The sequence below is a fragment of the Callorhinus ursinus genome, unplaced genomic scaffold (genome assembly GCF_003265705.2).
Source record: "Callorhinus ursinus isolate GAN/ISIS: 27379988/994484 unplaced genomic scaffold, GSC_fseal_2.0 scaffold44, whole genome shotgun sequence".
Taxonomy (NCBI): Eukaryota; Metazoa; Chordata; class Mammalia; order Carnivora; family Otariidae; genus Callorhinus; species Callorhinus ursinus.
The window spans coordinates 159,786-172,702 of NW_027397106.1; the positions used below are offsets into that span (position 1 = coordinate 159,786).

Consider the following 12,917-nt stretch of genomic DNA (forward strand, 5'->3'; position numbering starts at 1 on the left):
TGATGTGGCCAAAAGACATCTGTGTATATCTGAATCCAATAGCAGGCATGGAGAGTAGAGGGAATGGCTCTGAAAAGGCCAAGGAAATTATTAAGCATGATACAGCTATTCTATAAATGCTTTGTCAATAGTTGTCCAAATTTATTGGATTAAAATGATTGCATATGCTTTTATGTAAGGTATACTTAATACATTTGATTATATTGACACAACTAGAATGAATCAGGAATTTTTAATTTATAAATGGTTTAAAATGTGGAAAGATCCCCAAACACAGAAATAAATAAATCATACCTTGAATTTCTTCCAAAGGTCACTATTATTGGTATAATATAAGTGATTTTGACCAAAGTCTGGGTTTCAATTATTTCTACACAGAACAATAACTGATAATATTTATAAATACAACATGTTGCAATCAACTTCTTCCAAACTCCTGTTCATGTTGATACTTTCTGACCCTTTCCTACAAATCATCAATGTTCTTAATGGCATCAGAGTGGTAAATCCTTTCCAGCAAATTTTCTATTTACTTTGCCCAGATCCATCAGAGGACTCAGTATCCATGGCATCTCTAGCCTTATGAAATGTATTTTTTCTAAAATTATAAGACTTGAAAGTCAGAATTACCCCTTGATCCATGGGCTTCAGAATGGTTGTTTTGTCAGCAGTCATGAAAACAACATTAATCATGTTGTACATCTCCATCAGAACTCTTGACTGGTCAGGTGCATTGCTAATGAGCAGCAATATTTTGAAAGGAATCTTTTACTGAGCAGTAGATCTCAACAGTGAGCTTAAAATATTTAGTAAACCATGTTGTAAACAGAGGTGCTGTCATCCAAGCTTTGTTACTCCATTTATAGAGCACAGGCAGAGTAGTGTTAGCCTAATTCTTAGGCCGGGGACTTTCAGAATGGTCAATGAGCATTGGCTTCAAGTTAGAATCACTAGCTGCCTTAGCCTTAACAAGGTAGCTTTGAAGCTTTGAAGCCAGGCATTGGCTACTCTTTTCTAGCTATAAAAGTCCTAGATGGCATCTTCATCCACTATAAGTCTTTTTCATCTACATTGAAAATCTGTGGTTTAGTGTAGCCACCTTTATTAATTATCTTAGCTAGATCTTCTGGATAACTCACTTCAAGTACTACATCAGTCCTTGATGCTTCACTTAATACTTTTTTTTAAATTTGCCCTTATTTAATTATTAGCAAAGATAAACACTTTCAATGGACATATATTCCAAATTTAAAAAAGTTATGTCTAATTAAGACAAAAGCGTTTACAGTATTTTTGAATCTTGGTGTATTGGTTCAATTATTTAATCGGGGTAAGACCTTTTTCTCTTTTCATTATAGGAATCTTTACTTTGTGCTTATTTTATTTTATTATGTTATGTTAATCACCATACATTACATCATTAGTTTTTGATGTAGTGTTCCATGACTCATTGTTTGCGTATAACACCTGGTGCTCCATTCAGTACATGCCCTCTTTAATACCCATCAGCAGGCTAACCCATCCCCCCACCCCCCTCCCCTCTAGACTTTTGTGTTATGGAGATGGCTTGGTTCCTTAAGGCTCATGAACAAATCTCTGCTTGTTTCAACTTTTTTTCTGTAGCTTCCTCACCTCTTTCAGCCTTCACAGAATTGAAGAAAATTAGGACCTTCCTCTGCGGTAGGCTTTGGCTTAAGGAAATATTGTGGCTGGTTTGATATTCTATCCATAGCATTAAAACTTTGTCCTTATCAGCAATAAGGGTGCTTCACTTTCTTATCACTCATGTGTTCACTGGAATAACACTTTTAATTTCCTCCAAAAGACTTTTTTTTCTGTTTCTAAACATATTTATTTATTTGAAAGAGAGTGAGAGATAAACAGAGCGAGCAGGAGTGAGAGGGAGAGTGAATCTGAAGCAAGCTCCACACTGAGCTGAGAGCCAGACACATGCCTCAATGCCAGGACTGCGTGATCATGACCTGAGTCAAAACCAAGAGTGGGACGCTTAACCAAATGAGCGCCTAGGTACCCCCATGAACTTTTTCTTTGTATTCACAACTTAGCTAACTGGTGCAAGAGAAATAGCTGTTGGCCTGTCCTGGCTTTTGACATTCTTTCCTCATTAAACTTAATCATTTGTAGCTTTTGACTTAAAGTGAGAAACATGTGATTCTTTCTTTCACTTGTATACTTACAGGCGACTTTAGGGTTATTACTTAGCTTAATTTAAATATTGGCATGTATCAAGGAATAGAGAGGCCAGAAGAGAGGGAGAGGGAAGGGGGAACAGCTGGTCCGTGGAGCAGTCAAAACACACACACCATTTGCTGATTATAGTTGCTGTCTTATATGGGCAGTGTTTATGGTGTCCCAAAACAATTACAGTAGTAACATCAAAGATCACAGATCATAGATCACCATAACAAATATAATAATGATGAAAAAGCTTGAAATATTGTGAGAATTACTACAATGCAATACAGAGATGAGAAAATGCTATTGGAAAAATGGCACAAGTAGACTTGCTTGATGCAGGATTTTCACAAACTTTCAACTTATGAGATATGTAGTATATGCAAAATGCAACAAAGCAAAGCACAATAAAATGAAATACACCTGTACCACATTTTGTTTATCTATTCATCACTTGAGGATTACTTGGGTTGTTTTTGCTTTTTGGCTCTTATGCCTGAACTTCTCTGAAAATGTGTGTTGTAATTTTTATGTGAACATACGTTTTCAATTCTTAGAAGTAGAATTTCTGCGTTATATGGTAACTCTATATTTACCTTCTTGATGAGCTGCCAAACTTTTCCAAGTGACTGCATTGTGTGAGGGTTCCTAGTTCTGTACATCATCACTTGCTATTCTGTACAATAGCACTTGTTATTTTTTGTGATATATGTATAATTGTACTCACACAGGCACACACACACACATACTTAACTATCCTAGAGGTTGTAAAGTGGTATGTCATTGTGGTTTTGACTTACATTTTCCTAAATACTACTGTTCTTGAACATCTTTTCAAGGGCTTTTGCCTATTTGTATATCTTTTACAAGCCCTTTGCCTATATTCTGTTGAGTGTTTGGTCCTTTCTATTGTTAAGCTGTAGGAGTTATTTTATGTAAATTTAACCATAGAAGTGCAACACTTGTACCAAGAAAATAACACAACTTAAAAAAAATTAAAGAAGTCCTAAATAAATAAAAGAACATCCCATGTTATTGGATGGTAGACTTGACATTGTTAAGTAAGATGGTTAATAGTTTCCAACCTGACCCACAGATTCAATGTAATCCTTATTAAATTTTCAACTGCTCTTTTTGCATCAATGAGCCAGCTAATCCTAAAATTCATATGGAATTTCAAGGGACCCTGATAGCCAAAACAACATTGAAAAAGAGGAACAAAACTGAAAGAGTCATACTTTCCAATTTCAAAAAAATTAATATAAAGGAACAGTGATCAGGACAATGGGATACTGCCATAGCAACTGAGCAATACCTCAAAGGAATAGACCTGAGAGTCTATAATAGACCTGTACACTTATGGTCAATTGGTTTTTAACAAGAGTGTTATTCAATGGGGAAATAATAGCCTTTTCAACAAATCATGTTGTGATAACTATTTTCATGCAAATGGTGATTTTAATCTTATACCTCAAACCATACACACATTAACTCAATAGAAACAAAGACCTAAATGTAAGATATAAAACTATAAATTACTTAGAATAAATGGTAAGTATACATCCTTGCAACTTTGGATTAAGCAATTTTTTTTTTTTTACATAAGCCACCAAAACCACAGGCAACCAAATAAAAAATTTTAAAAAAGCTGACTTCATCAAAATTAAAAATTCTGTGACCAAAGGGCACTATCAGGAAATTGACAAGACAATCCAAAGAATGAGAAAAAACTCACAAACCAAATCTAATAATGGGTTAGTAGTTTTTAAACAGCTTATTGGAAAGTTTTGAGGATCTTGAATGTAGTAACATGACTTGTTCCCTTGTCATTGCCTTAGAAAAGAAGATGGTTAGAAGTGCTGGCTTACAATAGTAAAATAAATCAGAACACAAACCTGAACTTAAATTGTTTTCTTCTCAGGGCCACATGGATAGGAGTTACATTAAATACCTTAATGATTTCTTCACTCATATTTCTCTGATGACAATTTATGTCTAATATCAAACTATATATATTTCAGGGATTCCTTTGTAGGTCCTTTTTTTTTTTTTTAGGATACCAGTAACTCTCATCTTTAAAAGCATTAAATATATAACGGAGTATATGCAGGAGTGGGCAGAAGGAAGTCCAAGGAAGATGGAACTCAATTTTAAAATCTTTTTTCATTTATCCCATGTAACCAAATGTTCAATCATTCCTTTTGTTTTCCTAAATAACTCTGGAACCATTTCCTGGAGCTTCAGATTCATTGACACTATTGCATTTCAACTCTCAAACAACTCATTTAGTTTAAAATATTAGCCATCTAACTTGCCTTCCTGATTCCAAAACCCAAATACCCAACCACAATACATTTAACATAACAATCTTTATAATGTAAAAATCTGCTCATATAGGGTTTTATATTTGAAAAAAGAAAACTCTCATAGGAACCACCTATCCCAGAATTGCCTATAGTCCACGTCTCTGTATTGTACTCCAGGTAAACTGAAAAGACATTTTAGGGATGAGAATATTGGCTTTGGTTTGAATTAAATTAACCAGGTGTCTGATTCTTATTCACTCCAAATTTTCAGGTCTATAGACTGAGTAGGTACAGTTCTGCTACATTTTAGAACATATGAGCTTTTTATGAATTGAAGCTGGTCTTTTTTCCTTGCCTTGTTGAAAACATTTGAGTGACATTTGAAGAAATTTCTAGAGTCCCAGTAGTGCATGTTGTTATATTGATGTCTGTATAATGCTATAAAATTCTTATGATGAATATCTATTTAAAATCTTTTTTTTAGGAGGTCAGTACCATGTTTTGTAGAGGAAAAGAAATTTCACATTTGTGTTGATAACCTAAGAGACTACTCATACTGTAGAGCTGAAAGGAATAATGATCATAAAGAGAAGTAGGAAGGAAAAGATGCATTGTGCTGAAAATTAAAATGTTGTGAGGTAAAAAAAATATTATGAGGTGACCTAATTGAAAGAGATTAGGTAACTTATAAAATGAGTCAAATTTTTTAATTACTTTTCTCTCTAAGATTTTAAAATTAAATTTCCTCTTCATTTTTTGAAAAAAGAGAAAATCTTTTGGAGTGTGTCCTTGAAAGCTTGTTTCACTTGCTGGTTTCTGAGAGTGTAAATGAAAGGGTTTAATAAAGGGGCAACTGAGGTATATATAACACTTACACCTTTGGATAAAGTCACCCTTTCCTGTGCTGTTGGCTTTATGTAATTGAAGACACAGCTACCATAAGTAAGGGAGACTACAATCATATGAGAAGAACAAGTAGAAAAAGCTTTGTTCTTTTCTGAGCAGAGGGGATCTTTAGAATGGTCTTGATAATGTATGTGTAAGAAAGAATCAGTAACAGCAACGTGACCATGAGATTTACAAGAGATAAGACAAACGAAATCAATTCCAGTAAATGAGTGTCAGTGCAGGAAAGCTGCAGCACAGGAGAAGTGTCACACATGAAATGATCAATTACTCTGGAAACACAGAAATCCAGTGTCAGTCCCGAGGCCAATGGTGGAAACAAAAGCAGAAAGCAAACTGTCCATGAACTGAATAGAAGCTGGTAACACACTTTGTTGTTCATAATGATGGAGTATCGTAGGGGTTTGCAGATCGCTACATAAAGGTCAAAAGAGATGGCGGCCCGTGGGTAAAATTCTGTAATTCCTAATAAGAGGGAAAAGAATAACTGAGATGCACAACTATTGTAGGAAATTACTTTGTTTTTAGTCACGATGCTTATCGGGTATCTGGGAATACAGACTGTTGTCAATGAAGCTTCCAAGAAGGAGAAATTTCGGAGAAAAAAATACATGGGAGTCTTGAGGCTGGTATCTAGCAATGTAAGAAGGATGTTGGTTAAGTTCCCCATCACACTCAACACATAGTTTAAAAAGAGAAATATAAAAATCACAATTTGCAATTATGGGTCACCAGTCAGTCCTAGGAGAATGAACTCAATCTCTCTTGACTGATTCCTCATTTCAGACTTGAGTACTATTACGTAGACATAGGAAAACAACTCTAGAAGTGGAAATAAGAGGAATTTTTAAAAGAGCTACAGAGAGGAAAAAGAAAATACAAAAATAACATAGTCAGAAATGTAAAAAAGTTAAAAGTTGATCCAATTTAACAAGGCAGATGATTCTTAAAATTATAGCATAGATCAACATAGGCAGCCCGCAATTGATGGTTCCATTTAAGCAACAGTTATGATAAAAACACTACTAAATTTTTTCTTTTTCTCTATTTGAACTTGAAAGATAATTTAAATTTTGGCTGATCATTTCCAAATGAGCTGAATTCTGTTTCAGTGTTCTAAATAGGCAGAACATAAGCTTGACTTAAATGTATTTTTTATATTTATATTAAAAAATTATTGAAAAAGTTCTTGTGACATCTAGAAAATTAATACCAATGTCAACTTTTAATGTTTATTCAAAAATTCTTAGCTCATTAAAACACAGATGTGTGAAATATAAAAATAATGGCAGTTACATATTTTCTCTACAATTGAAATATTCTGATATATACCATTATTTTGTCCCAATGCAGTACTTTCCCATTATTTCTTTATCTTATTTCACTTAATTATTATTTTTCTTTGGTTCTAATATATCAGTCTTCTCCTATCAGTTGCATTTTAATCATGAAGTTTTGACCATTCTACATAAAAACAGGGAGATATATGGCAGTTAAAAATCAGTGGATATTACTTGACTTTTACTTGTGGGAATGCTTTCATTTATGATCTAGATATTTATTGCAAATTATAAGTGATTTACCATATCTAGAATACATTGATATAATTTTCCCCCTATGGGAATATGGTGGAAACAGGGGTAAAAATAAATGATGAATATTCTCCCTCTTACAACATTATAAAAAATTCCAAAAATTTAAGAGGAAAGTTAATTCCAAAGCTTTTCTGCAGAAGGATTCTAAAAACAGATATGCATCTGTTAATAACTTTCACTTCCACTGACACTCATTAAAATGATGGGACCCAGATATTACAAATAATTAGAATCCTCTTTTAGGCCAGGTAAGATTCATTTTCTGTCTTCTTTTCCTATATATAAAATGAAGGTAAATGTCTCCATAAAAATTCTAAATGAAAATGTAATGCTTTAAATAAAAAGACATTTTGGAAAGCCCTCATATGAAAGGAACCCAAATTTTGTAAGAAAGAATTCTTGCTTCAAATTGTGCACTAACAAAAGGCACAGTTTTATCATTTTGCTCATAAGAGACACAGGGGATTAATTAAAAAAAAAAGAAGAAGAAGAAAAGAAAAAGAAATGCCCCTTGGAGATTTGTGTCAGGAATATCAGTCATATATAAAATAAAGCAACAACTACCAAAACAAAAAAGAAAGGAAATAAAAACTGTGAATTGCTTTAAGCACAAAACTGAATTTCTTTAACTACAAAACAAAACAGATATTCTCCCAAAAGAGACCTAGAAAATAATTTAAACCCTATACTTAATGCCAACAAGAATTTCAGATATTCCATTGCCTTGGGACAGTATGACCATTTCTACATATTAGGATGATTTATCCCAAAAGGAAACCTCTCTTGCTTCCTCAATCAGTGTTAGGATTTCATTAACTTGTGACCTATGCCCCAAATTGGAGGTGTAGGGCAGTACTTAAATATTTTGCTATTTTTTAAATTTTGAAACAATATAAAATATAAAGAAAAAAACAGCAAATACACCATGAAGACCTTATATTTCTGCACCATTTGATGCTCCATCTGCTATTCAATATAGTAGTATGTGTTTATAACAAAAAAGAATATTCTACTAGATAAGCATGATATAACCATTATTATCAGGACATTAATAATGATACATTATTAACATGTACTTCTCTAATTCTATTTAAGTTTCACCAGTGACTAAAAATTTTCCTTATAGAAAATAATACAATTTAGAATTACATGTTAATTACCATAATGTTTTAGTCTTCTTTAATTTGGAAAATTCCCTAGTCTTCCCTTAACTTTCCAGAATGCCAGTTGAAAATTCTTTTTTGCTTTTTCTTTTTTCTTCTTCTTTAAATTGACACTAAGTACATTTAAAAAATTTTAAATCCAATATAGTCTACATACAGTGATATATTAGTTTCAGGAGTACAATATAGTGATTCATCAATTCTATACATTACACAGTGCTCTTCAAGATAAGTGCGATCTTAATCTCCTTCACCTATTTCACCCACCCCATCACTAACTTTGTTCTTGATAGTTAAGAGTCATTTTTTTGGTATGTCTCTTTTTTTTTCTTTGTTCACTGGTTTTGTTGCTTAAATTCCACATGTGAGTGAAATCAGATGTTATTTGTCCTCCTTTGACTGATTATTTTGCTTAGCATATACATTCTAGATCCATCCATGTTGATTCAAATGGCTAGATTACATTCTTTTTTATGGCTAAGTAATACTTCATCATATTTCACTTTATATATATGTATATACATATACATATATACACATATACATATATATTTATATATATATACACACACACACATATACATATACATCTTCTTTATCCATTCATCTAATCATGTACACTTGGGCTGCTTCTACATTTTGGCCATTGTAAATAGTGCTGCAAAAGCATAGGGGTGTGCATATCTTTTCATATTACTGTTTTCATATTCTTTGGGTAAATGCCCAGTAGTGGAATTAATGGATCATATGTAGCTCTATTGTTTAAGAAACCTCCATACTGCCTTCAACAGTGGCTGCACCAGTTTGCATTTCCACCAACAATGCAGGAGGGTTCCTTTTTCTCCACATCCACGCCAACACTTATTGATTCTTTAGTTCTTGATTTCAGCCATTCTGACAGGTGTGAGATGATATCTTATTGTAGTTTTGATTTGCATTTGCTTAATGATGAGTGATGTTGAACATCTCTTCATGTGTCTGATGCCATGTGAATATCTTCTTTGGAGAAAATTCTGCTCATGACTTCTGCCCATTTGTTAATTGGATTGTTCGTTTTCTTTTGTGTTGAGTTGTATAAGTTCTCTGTATACTTTGAATACTAACCCTTTATCAGATATGTCATTTTCAAATATCTTCTCCCCTTTGGTAGATTGTCTTTTAATTTTGTTGATTGTTTCCTTCTCTGGGCAGAAGCTTTTTATTTTGATGAAGTCCCAATAGTTTATTTTTGCTTTTGCTTCTGTGCCTCAGGAAACATATCAGGAAAAATGTTGCCATAGCCAATGTCAGATAAATTACTGCCTGTGCTCTCTTCCAGAATTTTTATGGTTTCAGGTGTCACATTTACGTCTTTAATCCTTTCTTTTGTTTGGTGTAAGAAAATCCATTATTTTTTGTTTGGTGTAAGAAAGTGGTCCACTTTCATTCCTTTGCATGTAGCTTTCCAGTTTTGACAGTATGAAAACTGAAACAAGAAGAAATAGAAAATTTAGTGGCATTTGTTTACTATAGTTTTGCAAATTCTAAATAGATTGTGTGAAATTAGACAAATGTATGACTATGAAAAAACGGGGAAGTTGTTGTCACAAGATTAGAGGGAATTCCTTTTCAGGTGTATCTGTAGCCCAATGAATCAGATGTAAAACAAGACAAAAAAAAAATCTCACCAAGCCAAAAGAATATAGTTTATATACAAGGATATATATTAGGATATAGTTTGTTTCCTTTTAATAAAAGAAATCAATATTAGAGTTTATCTGCAAAATTTGAATACTTACATTACAATATATTGTGTTCAAAAGTATTAGACAATGGTTATTTAAAACCTGATACCTGGGGGAGCAAGATGACGGAGGAGTAGGAGACCTGGATTTCGTCTGGTCTCAGGAATTCAGCTGAATAGGGATCAAACCATTCTGAACACCTACGAACTCAACAGGAGATCGAAGATAGGAAGAGTAACAACACTCTGAACAGAAAAACGACCACTTTCTGGAAGGTAGGACGTGCGGAGGAGTGAATCTGAGGCGATATTCGGGAGGATAGACGGCGGGGGAGGGGGCCTCCGCTGGCCGCTTCTGGCAAGTGCTAGAGCCGCGGAGCACAAAATCGGACCTTTTAGAAGTTGGCTCCGCTGAGGGATGTCGCTCCAGTGCCTAAGCGGGGAGTGGAACCCTCGTGGGACAGTGTGGTCTCAGAACCCTCGGGGTCACAGAAAGACTGGGGGTGCCTGAGTGCAGCAGACCTCCAGGGTATCAGAGCAGGGAAGCCGGCTGCAGAGACGGAGCCGAGGTGTGGGCTCTCAGCTCGGGGTTGCCATAAACTGTGATCCGCGGACCAGTCAGGCCACTGCTCCTCTAGCAGGGACCCAACAAGCGGCAGAGCCGGGGAGACTCCCCTTCCTCCCCTGGGAGGAGTGGCACGGAAGCGCACAGCAGGGATCTGCTGGGTTTGGAGACTCCATACGGGGTCGGGTGCCAGAGATAGAAATGCTAGGTCACAGGCCGGGTGAGCACGGAGTGCGGCCAGAGACCGGGGACACAGGACTGACTGCTTTTCTCTGGGGGCGCACTGAGGAGCAGGGCCCGAGTTCTCAGCTCCTCTGGGCGGAGATTGGGAGGCCACCATTTTCACCCTGGTCCTCCAAAGCTGTACGAGAGCTTGCAGGGAACAAAAGCTCCTGAGAACAAATCCAAGCAGCTTGCTTAGCCCGGACTCACAGGGGCGGGGCAATTCTGCCTCCGGCAAAGACATTTGGGAACCACAGCAACAGGCCCCTCCCCCAGAAGATCAGCACGAACAGCCAGCAAGCCAAGACCAAGTTTACTGATCAAGGAGAATGGGAGAATTCCAGCGCTAGGGGAATACAGCACATAGAATTCATGGCTTTTTTACCAAAATTCATTAGTTTTTCAAAGTTAATTTTTTTAACCTTTTTTTTGAATTTTTCTTTTTCCCTTTTTCAAACATCTTATCAATCCATTTTTTGAAATAAACGGTTTTTATTTTTCATTTTTAGAGTCATATTTTTATCCCTTCATAGTAGTTACCCTTATTTTTGGCATAAGTTGTTCTCTCTTTAAAATTTTGAGATACAATTTCTTCTAACAGATCAAAATATACCCTAAATCACTAGTGTATGGCTTTGTTCTAGTCTCCTCCCTGATCACATTCTCTCCCTTATTTTTTTTTCTTTTTCTTTTTAAATCTTCTTTCTTTTTAAAAACAACTTCTTATCTTACCAATTCCTTTTATAAAATCTTTTATAATTTTCATCTTTACAATCATCTGCCATCCCTTCATTGTATCAACCCTTATTTTGTACCATATATAAGTCTTCCTTCCTTTAAAATTTTAGCAGGCACTTTCTTCTAACAGACCAAAATATGCCCAAAAGCTAGTGTGTGGCACTGATCTATGCACTAGCCTGATCATATTTGATCATATTCTGTTTTTTTTTGTTTTGTTCTGTTTTTGTTTGTTTTTATCTTTTTCTTTTCCCTTTTTTTTTTCTCTTCTTCCTTTCCCTTTCTTGTCCCCTGGTTTCAGGTCTTTTCTGATTTGTATAGAGTATATTTGCTGGAGACGTTGTTAACCTGTTAGCATTCTGTTCTCTCATTCATCTGTTCTCCTCTGGACAAAATGACAAGAGGAAAAAAAAACCTCAGCAAAAAGAACAAGAGGTAGTACCGTCTGCCAGGGACCTACTCAATACTGACATTACTATGATGTTAGACCTAGATTTCAGAATCATGACTTTAAAGATACTAGCTGGGCTTGAAAAAAGTGTGGAAGTTATTAGAGAAACCCTTACTGGAGAAATAAAAGAACTAAAATCTAACCAAGTCGAAATCAAAAAGGCTATTAATGAGGTGCAATCAAAAATGGGGACACTAACTGCTAGGATAAATGAGGCAGAAGGAAGAATCGGCGATATAGAAGACCAAATGATGGAAAATAAAGAGGCTGAGAAAAAGAGAGATAAACAACTGCAGGATCACGAGGGCAGAATTCGAGAGATAAGCAATACGATAAGATGAAACAACATTAGAATAATTGGGATCCCAGAAGAAGAGGAAAGAGAGAGAGGGGCAGAAGGTATACTGGAGCAAATAATAGCAGAGAACTTCCCGAATGTGGGGAAGGAAACAGGCATCAAAATCCAGAAGGCACAGAGAACCCCTCCCCAAATCAATAAAAATAGGTCAACACCCCGACATCTAATAGTAAAACTTACGAGTCCCAGAGACAAAAAGAAAATCCTGAAAGCAGCTCGGGAGAAGAGATATGTAACCTACAATGGTAGAAACATTAGATTGGCAACAGACCTATCCACAGAGACCTGGCAGGCCAGAAAGGACTGGCATGATATCTCCAGAGCACTAAATGAGAAAAATATGCAGCCAAGAATACTATATCCTGCTAGGCTGTCATTGAAAATAGAAGGAAAGATCAAAATCTTCCAGGACAAACAAAAACTAAAGGAATTTGCAAACACAAAACCAGCCCTACAAGAAATATTGAAAGAGGTCCTCTAAGCAAAAAGGAAGCCTAAAAGCAGCATAGATCAGAAAGGAGCACAGAGAATATACAGTAACAGTCACCTTACAGGCAATACAGTGGCACTAAATTCATACCTTTCAATAGTTACCCTGAATGTAAATGGGCTCAATGCCCCAATCAAAAGACACAGGCTATCAGATTGGATTAAAAAACAAGACCCATCAATATGCTGTCTGCAAGAGACTCAT

At 35.3% G+C, this 12,917-nt stretch overlaps 1 pseudogene; it reads right to left on the reverse strand.

The window, feature by feature from the left end:
• Positions 1-5,251: 5,251 nt before the first annotated feature.
• LOC112832582 (olfactory receptor 6C6-like) lies at positions 5,252-6,189 on the reverse strand (annotated as a pseudogene).
• Positions 6,190-12,917: the final 6,728 nt, after the last annotated feature.